This window comes from Dermacentor silvarum, chromosome 5, assembly GCF_013339745.2.
Source record: "Dermacentor silvarum isolate Dsil-2018 chromosome 5, BIME_Dsil_1.4, whole genome shotgun sequence".
Taxonomy (NCBI): Eukaryota; Metazoa; Arthropoda; class Arachnida; order Ixodida; family Ixodidae; genus Dermacentor; species Dermacentor silvarum.
Genome location: NC_051158.1, coordinates 107583820 through 107600967, shown reverse-complemented (window position 1 = coordinate 107600967; position 17148 = coordinate 107583820). Strand labels below are relative to the sequence as shown.

The 17148-nt window shown below is 48.2% G+C and overlaps 1 long non-coding RNA gene across 1 annotated transcript in view; it reads right to left on the bottom strand.

Moving 5' to 3' along the window:
• Positions 1-6786, bottom strand: part of LOC125945941 (uncharacterized) — an 82298-nt gene extending 75512 nt beyond the window's left edge. Inside the window, exon 1 of the long non-coding RNA XR_007467244.1 lies at positions 6753-6786. This is a non-coding gene — a long non-coding RNA (uncharacterized LOC125945941). The remainder of the gene's footprint in view (positions 1-6752) is intronic.
• Positions 6787-17148: the final 10362 nt, after the last annotated feature.

Here is a 17148-nt window from a genome sequence, read left to right as displayed (position 1 = left end):
CGCCGCCCTCTTTTCCGTTGTTCTTTCGCGCGCTGGGTCGTTTGCTCGATGCCACTCCGTCTCAAGCACGAGCGGTGAACTGGAAGTCGCCACTGTGCGTTTCGCTGGCCTTTCATTACCGCCCCCTCCCCTTCCTTTATTCCAGACGCTGCCACTGCCGCATTATTGTGGTTGCAGCGTGTTAAGAGACCATCGGCGCTTCTGAGCATGCGCGATCACACCACGCTATGCACCCAAGCGTGGCTAGCTCATACCGTTGACTTCCTGCAATATTAAAGCGCACAGATTTCTGTGTTCGGCTGCTTTTACGGTTGATCAGATGTCGGCGGTCAGTCACCGGACTGTTGATTCACAACGAAAACGTTAGTGGGTTCGCTCTCGCTAACTATAATTCCCTCGCATCTCTCTCGTTCTTTCGTTCCCTCACTCGTTCGGGCTATTCGCTTGCACTGACAATCACCGACGATGTATTCTGCACATTCTTTTCTATACATGGTGCTCACAGTAAAATGCGCCGCAACACTTCCTGCAGAACACCGTTCCTTGTAACGGCTGTACCGATGTATTCCTCCGGTGGCAACGCTCTTAAACTCGATACATTTATTTATGCGCAATACGAATAAAGCCTAATAAATACAGCGCGTAGATAATGCTTACAACTTGGAATAGGAGAAAAATTGAAATGTCATCGGTGAACCACATCTGAATTTGTAAGAAACTGCGAAAACAAAACGCGAAAAAAGTAATCACAAATCAATTAGGTCAGGCAGTGCGGTCAGGCAGTGCGCTCAGTGTGGAGGAGCTCTTCGAGTTTTGCTGCGTTTCCTTCAACAGCGACGTACGATGACAAGTGGCTCTATTCGACGATAGGGCGTGGTATAAATGAATTCTCAAAACGATGAGAGCGACATATTCGTCGTTTAACTTTGCGCTGGTGATCTCGGCGAGCAAAAATGGCTGCAAGGCACTGAAAGATAGCGTCAGAAAGGATTGGATGATGATACAGTTTATGAAAAAGCGAAAGCTATTGATGTTGTGGATCCGCTGTAAGAATCAGCACTAATGCCAGCATGGTCTACTGACTGACAGCGCTGCTCTCAGGTCGATGTGGAGCCGTTGTCCGTGTCAGGAAGAGTGGCTTCAATGTTAGTGCACTCCCGCTGCATTTCTTCGTGGTCTAAAACACTTCGAGTTGCGGTGTCAACTTCATTTTCTATCCTTCGTCTCTTCTGACGAGAGGTCAACACCACGAAAAGCTTCGTTTTTCTATCTGAACTCACGCTAATGCAATGCGAATACAGCAGCAATTGACACAACGGGTGCAGCTTGATATATGAATTCTCCCGCCAAGAACGGCACTGTCGAAAACCCGGCACGCTAGGTAATTGAACAGATACGGCTAGTCTTATGAAAGCGTTTTCGAAACCTATTCACCGCTCGTCTTTAAGCTGTCCTGCTTAAGACGTTTTTAATGCGTCGATATGAGTCAAAAATCTGTTTTAGACGTTGAATCCAATAATACGACGTTTCGAAGACTTCTGTGCTCCCTTGGGAACCCACACTTGTGATGTGGGTTCAATTCCGCTCCGCATCGGATAAACTTTAGGGACCTTTTAATGCTTGTGCATTCTTAGGGTGCCTCAAGCACTTTCCTGTGGCTTTCTGTCTATTATTACTTTGTATCTATGTATGCTTGTCGTATTTGTCGCGAATTGGTCCATGTTCTAGTACACTCTAGCTGAGGTAACAGTGTTCGAAAGCTACCATAGGCCCAACTTGGGTCACTGAGTATGTGGCAAGGTGTATACGTGCCGCTCTTGAACCAATCGTTTTCACACCGACATGGGTCACTAGGTAGACGCAGGACTAGGTAAGTACCGCTGTTTGAAGAAACTTTTTAACGCTGACTCAGAGCACTCGGTATGTGCCACTCGGTCATCGGTAGTCTCCAGTGAACCTCTTTGATGCCAACTTTCGTCACTGGGTATGGGCCAGTAGGCGCGTGCTGCTCTTTTATTTATTTATTTATTTATTTAATTATTTATTATTTATTTATTTATTTAATTATTTATTTATTTCAAATACCTTAAAGGGCCATTTAAGGACATTGGGTAAGGGGGGACACAAATGAAGTGTTTCAACTGGACTAATGGATATAAATAATAATACATGCAGTCACAAGATAAGTAAAGCAAACTTCAAGAGATGTTTGGCTGGGCTAAGCTTTCAACAGCGTAAACACAGTAATATACTGATACACATAAAAAATGCAAAATACAATTATGAAAAACAGGGAAGGAAAGCAGGCCAATAACATCCTTATACAATGTTTCTACAGGAAGCTTTGCAATTCTTCGCGAAAGGCGTCACGATTTGTTAAGCACGCAATGTGATCAGGAAGACTGTTCCATACGGTTATGACACGTGGCAGTGATGATGCGTTAAATGACGGCGTATTACCAAATAAGCGCATGAAACTATGGATATTGTTTAGGCGACGTGACGTGCGCGCTGGTGCTTCATGGGGCAACACATGAGGTCGATTACTACGAACGTATCTATGGAAAGGGCCAAGAAGACTTATCGTGCGACGAGTTTCAAGTGGCTGGAGCGCAATACCTGCTTTAATCTTAGTTACGCTGCAAGTTCTGTCGTAGTTACTTGTGATGAAGCGCGCTGCTATATATCGAATTGATTCTAGCATATAAACTAAGCAATTTTGATAGAGTGCCCATACTGATGACGCAAATTCTAATTGTTGGCGAACAATAGTCAGATATGCTAATTTACGAACTGTAGCAAGGGATTTACGCAAGTTCCGTTGGAGATAACCCAGAGTTCTTGAAGCTTTCGCGCAGGTAGCTGTTATGTGTGTGCTTCAGGAAAGATTAGTAGTTAAATACCAAGGTACTTATAGGACGATGTCAGAGGGACGGCGGTGCTATTTATGACGTAAGAAAAGCGAGAGCTTGAATGTTTTCGTGAGAACTACGTAACTTTACGTTTGTATGAGTTCAGGGTCATCTGCCATGTACTGCACCAGAAAATGACAAGGTTAATGTCATTATGCAATAATAAAAGGTCGTCAGATGTTGTTATCGTACGGTATAAAATGAAATCGTCTGCTAAAAGCCTTATCTGCGATGATATGTTTTGTGGAAGATCGTTAATGAAAATTAAGAAAAGAATAGGACCAAATACACTGCCTTGCGGTACGCCAGAATTAACGTCAGAAATAAGCGATGAGTGGTTATTAACAACAGGGAACTGCTGCCGCAAGGAGAGAAACTTTCGGAGCCAAGATAAAGTTACTGAATCTAGTCGGAGCGCGGATTAGCGACACGATCAAACGACACGAACACAATTAGCGACACGATAAAATGCTTTCGAAAAATCTAAGAATACACCGTCAGTATGCTGTTTGTTATTCATGCTGAATGTAATTCTTTTGTGAATTCGAGCAACTGAATTTCACAAGGTAACGCTTTTCTGAATCCATGCTGGTTGAAATAAAAGAAGTCGTTTGATTCTAAATGGCGGTGGATATGCGATGCTATGATTTGCTCCAGTAGTTTACAGCAGATGCATGTTAATGAGATGGGACGGTAATTTCGTGGAGAGATAGAGACAGAAAACACTTTATTTGCACCCTTCAGAGAGTATGGGTGATCGGGGTGAGACGCAGCTCCTCCTTTCACCGTCTACTTCGCCCCTTGACGTCGGCCGGAATCAGTTGGCTTCCGGTGGCAGCCTGGGCCTGACAGATGACTTGTTTTTGGGCTTGTTCTTCCTGGCTATGGAGGGAGGATTCCCATGACTATTTGTTCCCATGTAGACCGTTTAGCACTGGGCAAGCGCAGATCATCTGATTCAGGGTCACTATGCCTTCAGAGTTTTCGCATTTGGAAGAGTGCACCTCAGGATGCCATTTGTGTAGGATATACGGGATTGGGAAGGTACCCGTATGCAGTTTTCGCCAGATTACTTCTTCCTTCTTTGTGAGAAATCTATGGGGGGGGGGGGGGAGGAGGAAGGGTTCTCCTGCCCATTATATAGTGTTGTAGAATTTCTCTGTATGTGGTTAAGTCTCGCTTTTTGGACAGGGAGTAGTCTGCCTGTGCTGGGGCCCGGTGTGTGAGTCCTCTGGCAATCTCGTTGGCGATCTCGTCCCCTGTGAGTCCACTATGGGCTTGGCGACCATATTATTCTAATTAAGTCATTGGGTACGTTCTCCTTGCCTGCTTGCAGAATTTTGGCGGCCTCTTTGGACACCTTACCAGTGTCATAGGCTTTGAATGCAGTTTTAGAATCGGTGAGGATTATTCTGGTTGATGGGGTTTTGATTGCCAGGGCAATCGTTGCCATCTCTGCCTCCTCTGATGAAGAGTGTCTCACGCTACAGCTCGTGAGGCACTCTTCACCAGAGGAGGCAGAGATGGCGGCGATTGCCCTGGCAATCACAAACCCATCAACCAGAAATCCATCAACCAGTGGAGAGTGCTTGTTATCACCCTTGAATACAGGGACAACTTTTGCAATTTCTCAGTCCAGGGGCTGTTCGCCAGATGATAAGGATTGCGTAAAAATATGGCACAAAATTTGGCTTGAAATTGTAACGGTATTCAATGAACATCTTCAACGCCAACTTGGGTAATTATCTATGTGCCACTGGGAATGTGCTGCTCTGCAGTGACGAAAACGGTCGCTTGAATTTATGTGATACTGAGAGGAGCAGACCCCACGTCATGAGGGTTCTTCAAGGACAGCAACTCGACTCATTTCTAGACTGCGCCACAAATCAGTGGGTATGTGCAACTCTTCATCGAAGGTCTCGCCAACTTGGGTCACTCAGCGTGTGCCGCTCTACGCTATTTGTAATTTATACTCTAAACCTATCAATTTCCTGCTATCATGGCTGTAGTGTCTTTATGGCGTGAAACATTTTTAAAATTGCGTAGCGGGAGTCCCTTTCTAAAAGCACATGTAACGAAAACATATGATATTATGATTATATATTTGTAACCATAATGCCCATGCCCCTTAGCTTGAGATGGCTGTGTAGAGGACAGAAGCGTACACTGATGGCGCTGTTGTCACTCCAAGCATGACGCAGTTGGGGAGAGCTCGGCAGTACTTTCTCAACAGAGCACACTCAGCCAAAGAAGGTGTAATTCATCAAAGTCAACCCTGTGCTCATCTCGTGTTCTGGACGTACAAGTGTGCAATTTCTAGTAGGAATTTCACACTTGCTCAGTGAAGGCACTTGACACGCACGGCTCAGAAGTGACGTTAGAAGACTCGGGCTGCAAGAGAGGAATGCATGTTTGCGCCCACCCCATTTGTCCACGGCGAGGCCACTACGAATAGGGAGCGAACACGATTGAAAGTTCAGAGCGTGGGACCCCCACTAGCTGTACATAAGTTAAGCATGTATGCTTTTTATTGCGTGAATGTTTGTTGTATGTTTTACTTTGATATCGCCATGAAGAGGAAAGACATCGCTACGCGTTCAGACGTGCGTCGCGTGCGCAGATGCTGCCACTGTCTCGCCACCCATGACGCAATCAGGGCTAAATTTAGGCTCGCGCATTGGACTCGTATAGCCGAAGGTCAGCAGTGTAATTTTGCATTTGAGCAGGAATGGTCTTCTTAGAGAGCTGACTATGGCCTTTCAGGTATATTTCATCAAACTAAAAATGGTTTTCATCAGAATTTATAAGGCCAGCAAGTGTGCACTTTGTTGCAGAAATTTCGCGCTTGCTCGTTTATTGGCCCACTACGTTTCACTTGTAGGGTCTACAATGACGTTAAGAGCGCAAGACAAGGGGATATCCAACCCTTAGACCGTGGCGGAACGTGTCTGTCTCCAAAGAAATGATGATGATTTATTTGCACCCCCTTTGAGATGGGGCGGGGACAAATAGTCCCTAGCCTGATTGAGTTATTCAGGTATGCTATACATGTTTTTCATTCGAGCATTTTCGCATTTAAAGTGCAAAATGCATTTAAAGGATTGCAAATCATCATGAGTGCAGCGGGGCTTGACCAGCGCAAGGCAGTCTGGGCACCACCAGTAGGGGGGTCATTTTGATTACTCGAGTCACCAAACACCCGCGGGAACACAAAGGGGCCCACTAACTATTGGGAGTTAGCATGATTGCAAAGTTAACCCGAACGCTCTCTCAAGTGGCATAGGTTAGGCGTGCTCACAGTCTCGTTAATGAAGAAATGCAACTTGTGCAGTTCGTAGCGACAAATCTGCGCCCTAGTGCCGATACATCATCTGCAGCACATACTGGACGTTTCACGTACCGCGCAGGCGGCTGCGTGCCTTCTCGAGCGAACCCAATTATTTTATTTTTGAAACTATCTCTCAATACTTTAGGTAAATAGTGCTACACGTCATTATAACAAATTAACTCGAAAATCACAATTCAAATCGTCTAAAGCGCGACAATCAATATGAATAAAACAATTTTTCTACCTACCTATAGGGAGTGAGCATGATTGCAAAGTTAACCCGAAGGCTCTCTAAAGTAGCATAGGTTAGGCGTGCACGCAGTCTCGTTAATGACGAACTGTAACACCTCATTATATCAAATTAACTCGAAAATCACAAGTCAAATCGTCTAAAGCGCGCCACTGAATATGAGTAAAACAATTTTTCTTCCTGGAACACTATTCAAATGCGTGTTATATCAGTAAATAACGACAAATATGCATATATTTTTTATAAGCATAGTTGTACGTACCTTTCCTTTGGGTAGGTATAACGGCTCCTGTTCTTCGCGGTTGCTCTTTTATATCTTACGTTCACTCTATGCTAGACCAAAAATTATGTTCACCTCAGCCAATAAGAATTGCTCTTTCACAATCCCTCCTCTGGTATTCAAGAAGCATCGATCATTCTTTAACATTAAGTGCATCCCTATGACGGCGGAGCTGTGAAAAAGTATGCATAAATGTTTACGTTAACATTTACGCCTATTTTTTACAAGACTTACAAGTGCGACTTGTAAGTTCTTGAACTGAATTCCTAGGTTTAAGGTGCCAAAACCACGATTTGATTATGAGCCACGCCGTAGTGGGGGACTCCGGATTAATTTTGACCACCAGGGTATCTTTAACGTGCCCCCAATGCACGGGGCACGGGCGTTGTTGCCTTTCGCCCACATTGAAATGTGGCCGCCACAGCCGGGCTTGATCCCGCGACCTCATGGTTAGCAGCGAAACACTATAGCCGCTAAGCCACCGCGGCGGGGTGTAACTTATTATTATACTTGCTTCAGTATTTGTAAAAGTTTCTTGGTGGTGCATAATACGGGGATAGTGCTGGTTATCCGTGCATAAGTAATGGTCAAATTTGTTTATAATATCAGCTGGATTTAGGAGAAGGAAAACTCCAACCAAAATTTATTTTAAAATTTTAATTGATTTTAAAGTTTCAAATTTTTATTTTTTTTTAATATTTCAAAATGTATAACCGTGTCACCAAGCGCGATGTCTATCCATTGCCACGCATCGAAGACGCATTGGATCGTCTACAACATGCAAAGATTTTACAGCGTAAGCTGGTATGGGCTCATTCCAATAACAGTTTCAGTTCGCGATGGTGTCCGCCGCCAACGGCGGCCGTGTCCGTAACCGCTATAGCCGGAAATGCGAAAAAAAGCACCGGGTTCTCCCCGGGATCAAATCCGCGCCCGCTGCGTGGGAGTCAGATGCTCTACCACTGTACTACGCAAGCGCTTGCTGTCAGGCAGCGGAAAATTCCCTATAAACGCGCTCTAGGCAGGCGCGCTGACGCAGACGACGAGATGCGATTCAGACGAGGCGCGCAATTAACGCGATCCCGAGCTTCCGCTAGTATGGTGGCGCCATCTAGTTAAGGTGCCTGCAAACCACGGAGGAAGATTATTTAGGAGTTGAAACTCCCGTCAGCGCCGGCGCGTGTGGGCGACCAGATAAAGTCCCATTGCTTTGCGCCGACGGGGGCGCATGCAGTGGCGGCGCTTTGCGGAGGGTCAGTGCAAACCGCAGAGAAAAAAAAAATTACTCCATCTCCCGCTAAAGGGAACCATGTGTGGATGCGAAGCAGCGGGGAGATGGTTAGCTTGAGCGGGAGATGGTTTCGCGGCAGCGGCCCGAGCGCTCATCGCGGCGCTGCACAGGAGGGAGAATGAGGCATGCGCGCTCCGTCATTTTCATACCGCGGAACTACCGTGGCGCCCCCAGCGGAGTATGCAGCTGTCGCACCACCTGTCGTGCGCGCCGTTCGGGATTCCTAGAGGAGAGAAAGGGGGAAGTGTAGGAGAGAGAGGGGGAGGGGACGCGCATGTAATTGCCACCTGCAAGAAATGCTTCGCATTAAAAAATTGCTGCGGCTTAGCTCAGCTCATTCTGGATATGCAAAGCGAAAGCTTGGTTTAGCCTGAATAAGTCTTCGTTTCACTTGGTTAGCCTTTGATTTAGCTGTAATTATTATACTTAGGTACACACTTATCGATATAAGCCAGGTATAAATTATAAGCCCACAAGTCCAAGGGTTTTGCAACCCGAACGGCTAGCTCTTCCTCAGTCTCCGACTATGGCTTCGCGTGCTTGGAATTCCGAACCCTCTCCAGTGAAGCGGTTCGCTGGGAGAAAGACGCGTGTCAGACGCCGTTTGCGGCGTGGTCAGACGCCGGTAAGACACCGCGGGGTGGTCAGACCATAGAGAAAGAAACGCTGCCAACCAGCTGCGGCGGTTGATAGGCAACGGCTCAGCTTGCGGTGCTGCCACCGGCCACAGCGAAACGGCGAGAATGCGGTCAGTGTAGCTTTCGCTGCTAAAAAATCACCGCATATCCATGACGTGAATGATGATGAGTGGGCGGAGCACCGGGGGATCATTCGGGTAAACCAGAGCTACGGAAGAGAGAGAAAGAGAGCGCGCGTCGGGAATGAGCGCCCTTGTGCACCGCAGCGCCCCTAGCTACGGACGAGAGAGAGAGACAGAGAGCGAGAGCAGCGCGTCGGGAACGAGAGAGAAAGAGAGCACAGCTGCTGCCTCTAGCGGGAGCGGCGAGTACTAGCGTGGCTATAATGGCGCGACGGCTTGACGGGGGACAAGGCTCGACCCTAAGGAGCTTCGCCCGTAAAAAAGCAGACGCTCGGGCATGCAGCTCGGGTGCGCTCTCTTCGGCGGCGGCTGTCTTCAGCTCAAAACAGATGACAAGCAGACGACGCGGACGTTCGCTTCAGCGGGAACGCCATAACGTTGAATTTGTGCGCCCTTACGTCAAACAGCAACTGTCCTTGTCGGTGTCTTTTCGAGGGCCGTAATACTAACAGCACTGCTACGCGCAGTGTGCCCTTCTTTGCTAGCCTATGGGGCGCAGGTGGGGCTCGCGAGTGGCCTCAGCAGAACTTGTCAGGCGACGGGCGCGCGGCCGAACGGGAGCAACACACGTGACCGGTTACCCTGGCAACAATAGCGGCGATACTTTCTTTCTCCGCCGCCAGGTGGCGACAGCCTGATAGTGGCTCCGCGGGCTTGTGACCTTTTCTGGTCGCAGAAACCAGCGGAGTTTCCACTCCTAAATAATCTTCCCCCGTGCTGCAAACGCAGCGTGCCCGACATGAAAGTTGCATATAGGAGTTGCATGCTTCACCTAACTGGACCTGGTCAACTCAAGCAGGCTATGTGACTATTTGTCACCAGCCCGTTTTGAAGATTCCAATAAACAATCGTGGAAAAAAATTATGGGGTTTTACGTGCCAAAACCACGATCTGATTATGAGGCACGCCGTTTCCGGGGGACTCCGGAAATTTGGACCACCTGGGGTTCTTTAACGTGCACCTAAATCTAAGTACATGGGCGTTTTCGCATTTCGCCCCCTTGAAGATGCGGCCGCCGTGGCTGGGATTCGATCCCGCAACCTCGTGCTTAGCAGCCCAACACCATAGCCACTAAGCAACCACGGTGGGTTAAAGAGCCATGATCATCTTCATGAACAACAACAACGTACCGTGCCACGGGTCAAGGGATGAGAGATGTGCGCCACGTATTCTGGATAACTCTTTGGTACACGCTATGGCGTCTCCTCGCAAGGAACGAACCGCTGCTGAAGAAGCGAATCGTAGAGCTACGTCTGCGGCTACAACCAGACATCATTGGGCGCAGCAGACTGCTGTGCAGAGAGCATGACAAGCCGCAGCTCACCGTCAACGTCGGGCGGTTAGTTCAGATCGTTCTCGTCAAAACGAGGGGAAGAGATGGCCGCGTTGTGCGTGGTGCCGAAATTGGAGCTACTCTTGAGCCGCTCCACCAGCTTACATTGTGACTGTCCTGCGTGTGCAGCCCAAGCCTTTGACTTTTTTTTTTCTTCGTAGGATCTTAAATCCAGGTGTTGGCAAATGGAAGTTGATGAACAGGATCGTGAAAAAACAGCGTTGCGGCACATTTTCCCCGCGCAATACCTGAGTGCTCTTTGCATGTTTTGTCAGGCTACTCGAACGACACTCCCGCACTTGTTGTGGGAGTGTCCTGTTATAGCAGCGAAAATGGCAGTAGCTCCGGAGGCTTTTGCGTCGAGGTGGGCTGCCGCTCTACGCAGCTTCAACCTCATGACACAAAAGTGGGCAGTCCAGCGGGCCCGGGTGGCGACGACGAGGCAAGGCCTCGAAGTCCCCTCATGGGAGACCTGAGCCCGGGACGTTAAACTTCGCCGAATTTTTAATAAAGTTGTTTTCATCCATCCATATGTGACACCCGACTGGCCTTATGAGCTCAAAGTTCTCCCTTCGGTCTCTGTTCACCTTTGAGCTATGATGTATTCCAGGGGCGTAGCCAGAAATTTTTTTCGGGGGGGGGGGGGGTGTTCACCGGCCCGACCGGGGGGGGGGGGGGGGGGTGGCAAGCGTCTGCTTTCCTCTACGTGACGTGATCGATAATAAATATCGGTAGTTTAAGCAGACTCTATACATGTATGTCAACGACATGGGACCCCCCCCCCCCCCCTCGCGTGTGCTTGTGAAGAAAGGAAGTAAAAAGTAAAGTAAGCTCAGTAAAATACAGGAAGTACGACAGGTACAGTGGGCGTTAGGAGCAACGGTCCAGCATCGCGCCACTGAATGGACCAGTCTTCGAAAACGCATCATTGAGACGACCCGCCCGATCGGAGAAGACATCATTAATTGTTAATCTTCGTTAAGCGTAGATGGCGTCGTCCTCGTCGGGGCGAAGTGCGTTTCACAAGTCAAGGCCGGCTATACACGTGAAAATGCATGCGCACTCCCATAGCAATAGCTTGTTCGCTGCGTCTTTGCGCTAGAAAACTTAAGTACGCGCAAGAACGCGTAAGGCTTTTTTTTTTCCGAAGCTTTCGTCGCCCTGCTCCCTCATACGAGAGGGTTGCCTTTTCCTGCGGCAAGTGCATGGGCCGCTGTGTCTTCCGCTGTGTGCGAGCGTGCAGCTCATTTGCCTTTACGTCAACAGATTCAGAATGTGTACAGAATATTTCACCGCAGAGCATAGATATGGCATGTGTACGCATTTTAAGTAGTGCGTGCAACTCATTTCTGCTTCACTTACGCCGGTGCAAACAGGAAGCGGCCTCGTACCTCACAGAATCTCGACTGTTTGGTGTACTAGTGATGCAGGAATGAACTCCGGTCTTGCTCAGTGCATAGTGAACATAATTAATTTCTCAGGACGCGTGAACTCCGACGAGAACTGTCAGCGCCATGCAACAAGAGTTTACTTACGCTGTACTGCGCACAACAGTAATCCATGCTTGTCGGCTGTCTGTTTCGTGCATTCTGTTGCGAGTCGGTGGAATTTCACTGCTGGCATCAACCCCTTCGTGTGTACATTGCTGGTTTGGGATTCCACAACACAACAGCAACTACCAGCCTTGCGTAATTGCTGGTTTGGGATTCAACACAACAGTAACTACCAGCCTTCCCTAGGGGCGCAATCGCAAACAAGAGACGTTTCGCGCGCAGACTAAGGCTACGTTCACAATTGGGAAGCGGCAAGCGGGCGGAAAGGCCAAATCGGCCGGAAAATCTTTTCCGCGCATGTCCAAGTTGTTCACATTTGTTTTGCTACCGCCGCTGCCGCTTTCGTCCACATCCATCTAGTCTGCGTACGTTTGTCGGCGTGGTGGCGCTCATTATCGCATTATTTAGAGCGGTATGTTCTTTCATTGACCAACCGTCATCAAAAGTGATCACTTTGCGCAACTTCGCGTATCATCTGCGACCTTCGGTAAATTCTTCGTTGGCGTTCCGTGATTCTCCTCACACGGGCGCGGTAGCGCTGAGTCACAGGTTGGTGCTTAGGCGTGATTATATTTCTTTAATACCTTTTATTTACAAGTTGTAATAACATTTCATCATTTCGTATTATTGTCGGCGCCTCCAGGACACCAAAGCGGCAACGGGAACACCAAAGCTAAAACCCTGGCTGGCCCTTGTGTTGGGGCTCGCCAAAGCCTGCGCGTCCTACGTGAGATATACGCTCCCAATCTATCGTCGCGACGAGAAAAGCACCCGGTGACTTCTACAACATACCGTGCACGTGCGAGGAGAATTATAGAGCGCCAACGAGGAATCTGCCTAACTACTGTCTGCCATGGAAGTGGAAGAAGAAATGGCTTTTATACTTCTACCTACTTGTTTTCTAGAAATGGACAATGGATAAACGGAGACGCGGACACCTCGGAAACGGTGGTGATGGGTTCGCCTGGCTTTGCAAAAGCGCGAGAAGTTGGGTCACGCCAAGGCTTCGTTGCCGCACCTCCGGTCGCGCGACATTGAATACTATCGCGAGTATTGCTGACAGTACGTTTTAGTGCCACGCTTGTCGTAGAGCAAGGGCTGGTTCTTGATCGCGTCGATCAGCATTACAGCCTACACTTTTGGTGCCATGTTCAATTAAATTTCGACCGGTTGTTTACATGCTAGTGTAGCTTCCGGTCGAGCAGAACGACTTTCCGCCGCGTTTCCGCTTCGCCATAGCGAAAAAATCGGTCCGAGACCGATTTGGCTCGCCGCTTTTTTTTCTGCCTGTTTTGCCGACTAGGCGGGTGGATTTTTGCAAGATTTTTCCGCTTCCGACAGCTCCGAGACCAAGTGTGAACGTAGCCTAAGATCCTGCGCGAGCGCGGCCTAACCGGCACCTGAAGGGAAGTGGCGGAAATGTATACCGGGAATATCGACCACCTGGGGTCTTTAACGTGCACCTAAATCTAAGTAAACGGGCCTCGAGCATTTTCACCTTCATCTAAAATGCGGCTGCCGCATTTGTTGCTTCAGAATGCGGCTGCCACATTCTCGCCCAAAACCTCAGAGAGTGTCAAAGCCTTGACAAACACCGTGACAGTTTTTTTCCATATGCAGAAATGATTCGCTGTAAATTGCCAAGCCAAACAGAAGCGCCCAAGAATGAAATTGTGATAGTAGCACCGGTTCCTTGACTTATGTTTGTGCGAAGCGACGAGTACAAAGGGTGGGTAAGTGGGGCGGGGGGGGGGGGTGCGGAAAAAATTTCGGGGGGGTTTGAACCCCCCCAACTGGCTACGCCCCTGATGTATTCCGTGCATGCTGAAATGGCAAACCTGCCTCGTATACTTGGTAGACCTCGTCGTGTTCTCGAGCACGTTTGACGAACCCCTCGCATGACTCGAGATCATCCTCGATGCGATCCGCACTGCCGACCTCACCATCAAGCCTGAAAAATGCTTCTTCGGGTTCTAAGAGCTCCAATTTCTTAGCCATGTCGTTGGTCCTAAAGGCGTCCGACCAGACCCTGACAAGTTAGTTGCCGTCGCCGAGTTTTCACCACCCACAGACAAGAAGGCTGTTCATAGCTTCCTTGGTTTGTGCGCATATTATAGGCGCTTCGTCGAGGGATTCTCTAGAATTGCTGAGCCTCTGACACGGCTTACACGCGACGGCGTGCCTTTCATTTGGGCGGACGAGCAACAGCAGTCGTTCAATGAATTGCGCCAGCGTTTGCAAGGTGCCCAATACTTGCTCATTTCGGCGCTGACACAGAAATTCATACTGACACCAGCAATGCGGGTCTCGGTGCAGTTATTGTGCAGTGGCAAGATGGTGCGAAACACACTATTGTTTATGCAAGTCGCAGTCTCACCAAGGCTGAGAAAGACTTCTCAACCACTGAAAAGGAATGCTTAGCGGTTGTGTGGGCAATTAGTAAATTCCGACCCTACTTATACGGCAGACCCTTTAAGGCTGTCAGTGATCACCACGCCCTGTGCTGGCTTGCCAACCTCAAGGATCTTCAGGCAGACTAGCCCGTTGGAGCCTGCTGTTACAAGAGTACGACATTACCGTTGTTTACCGATCTGGAAAGAAGCACAGCGACGCTGATTGTTTGTCAGCGTCGCTGTGCTTCCTCGCAAGGAATTTTGGTCTCTACAAGGTTACACGCCACCTCAGTGACGTAACCTACGAAGTCGTTCCCTGCAGTTCCGACCCGGGTTCATTCCGTCGTCGTCCTCGCGCTTAAGTTGTTCATGTAGTGCGCATGAAACCATACCATGCGCGTACGTGAACGTCCAGATGCACCTCAGAAGCTCCATTTCTTGCCGTCGACTTCGCTGACAGGACTTTTTGGCGCGACTGAGACGGTTGCGTTTCGCATGGGGGGCAATTCACACAGTGGTGGGGCTTCCACACCATGGGACGCCGCGCGCGAAGGTCGGCGCCGTGTAAGACGATGAAGCGCGTAACCTGCTCGTTCTTCCTCTGGCCCGCCATTAAAGGGCCGCGTCTATTTTCAAGCCTCCGTCATCAGCCTGCGTTACAATATATATTTAGCTCATAGAGGCGCTTCTAAACGAGTCTTATTTTAGATTAGCGAGCCTTCCGCCACGCACACACCGATTTCTATAGAAAGGAGCAGCGGCACATAAGCCTACTTCTTGTTTGTGGAGGTTCTTAGCTCGCACATGTGATGACGAGAAGGTTTACGTCTATAATAAGCAGCCATTTACGTAGTTTAAGCGATGCACTTGTAAGGCAGTTCCAAGCTTCCCGGAATGCGGTTGCAGAAGAGCATGGATCCGCCATTCTGCCGACAAACTGGATTGTAGGCGCGAAAGTCTGATGCAGCTGTAGACACTTCGTTGTGTAGTTCGCTCGGGATTTCAAGAGAAATCCAAGCTTTAGATGTTTCTTTTCTATTCTTATTGTTCTTTTTCATGTTTGTATCACACACGGTACGTGTATTAAAAAATCAGCACAACAAAACAACGTCATTGTTCAATAAATTTTATGGGTGGTCAGTACTGTCTTTGAATCACGCCGGAGATTTGGGCAGACAATAAAAGGATATACAGAAAAATTGGAGATCCAAATCAATCTGCAGTGGCTCTTCATCCTGTCTCTATGAAGGTTTGATCGCGAATTTGGAAATTTTTACAAGCTTTAGATTCTAAATTAGGACCACACCATTTAAACGCACTTGTCGACACTTGTTTATAATTGACGAGTTAGCGTTGCTTTCTCGAAAACGTGCACAGGCATGGTTTGTGTCTTCCTTCTTTTCCGCCACCTTGCGACCTTTTAGTTCTTCATACAACGATAGGAGGCAACACATCAAGGAAAAGAAATACAGGTGAAAGGCAAGAGCGTCACTCGCAACTAACTTTATTCCGAGAAAGCATCGCAATATATAGTTCCACGTATCACCCCACCCAGATGAGACAAACGAGAAAGCATCGCAATATATAGCTGAGCTAACACATGCGCGGCAAGGTTCCACGTATCGGGGATACGTGGAACTTTGCCGCGCATGTGTTAGCTCAGCTATATATTGCGATGCTTTCCCGGAATAAAGTTAGTTGCGAGTGATGCTCTTTCCTTTCACCTGTATTTCTTTTCCTTGATGTGTTGCGTCCTATCGTTGTATGAAGAATGTACCAACTAGCCCAACAACAAGTTTTATTAAGACCTTTTAGCTGATGACACTTGTGTTGCCCTTTTTGTTCACACTGTATCCGTATCTTCTACGCCTAACCTTTCAGATCATGAACCCTTAGGTGCGGTCGTCAGCACACGCACCAAGTCCACTCGCTTGTTCGAAAGTTGGAATTGCTAGATCTTTCTTTGTGCGTCAGACGGATTCTGCGAAAGTGCCCGCACTTTGCTGCTCAGCGAACGTCAATAAAATTTTATCCGCTGATGCTTCCGCGTGCCGTGCAAGTGATTGAAATTGAAACCTCACACAAAACTGCCGAGCGTGGACAGGAAAGGAGAGGTCATGTGTTTTTTTATCTGATAACAATAACAAATCACCAGCCCTTCCCCTGTAGAGAAAATGGGGGTAAGCGAAGCTTGTCGTGTGTGTATCTGGCCTTCCTGGTGATCTTCTTTCCTTCTCTCTTTCTCTCTCTCAGTTTCTTTCTCTCTTTTTGCTTCATCTTTCTCTCTCTCTTTCTTCTTGTCCCTGGTATGTGCCATTGAGCTTGGACCCTTTCTGCACTACCACCAGGATCGGCCCACTTTTCAGCGTGACACCACCACCACCACCACCACCACCTTGTGAGCCTATAAAGCTTCGCATAATAGCTCACGGTGTCGCCTGAAGGGCGGAGTATTGCCAGCGGTACCAAATTTTAGCGTTGCGCTCGACCTCCTCGGACAGTGTTCTAACTATACGCGGGTGCGATACGTTGGCGCGACCGAGAGCACTAGGCGACTCCTGGTGGGCAGAAGGCACAGCGAAATGGCGCCTATGAGGCGTCTGACAACACTTGCAGGCGTTGCAGGGGTGGCACCTCCGTCGGACACGTGATGATACCGTCGTATAATTGTTGGTGTTAAGGAGCGCCCAGGAATATTTTATCCCTTTGGAGGGTTTACCCCCCTTTCCGCTCAGACCAGTTGGTACATACAAAATCGAAGCAGGAACACTAGTGTGCTTGTAATTATGTGTGCACAACGCTGATGTCAGCAGCGGAAACATCAAAGAATCCTCCACTTATGCCCGATTCCCACCGTATGCCTAAGAACCTGTTCGCATTACTATTATTATTATTACCTGAGAACTAAACCTTTATGAATATGTCATTTGTAATAAATATTGCTATTATACAGATTAGGGGCTACAAAGACAACGAAGAAACGTGGAC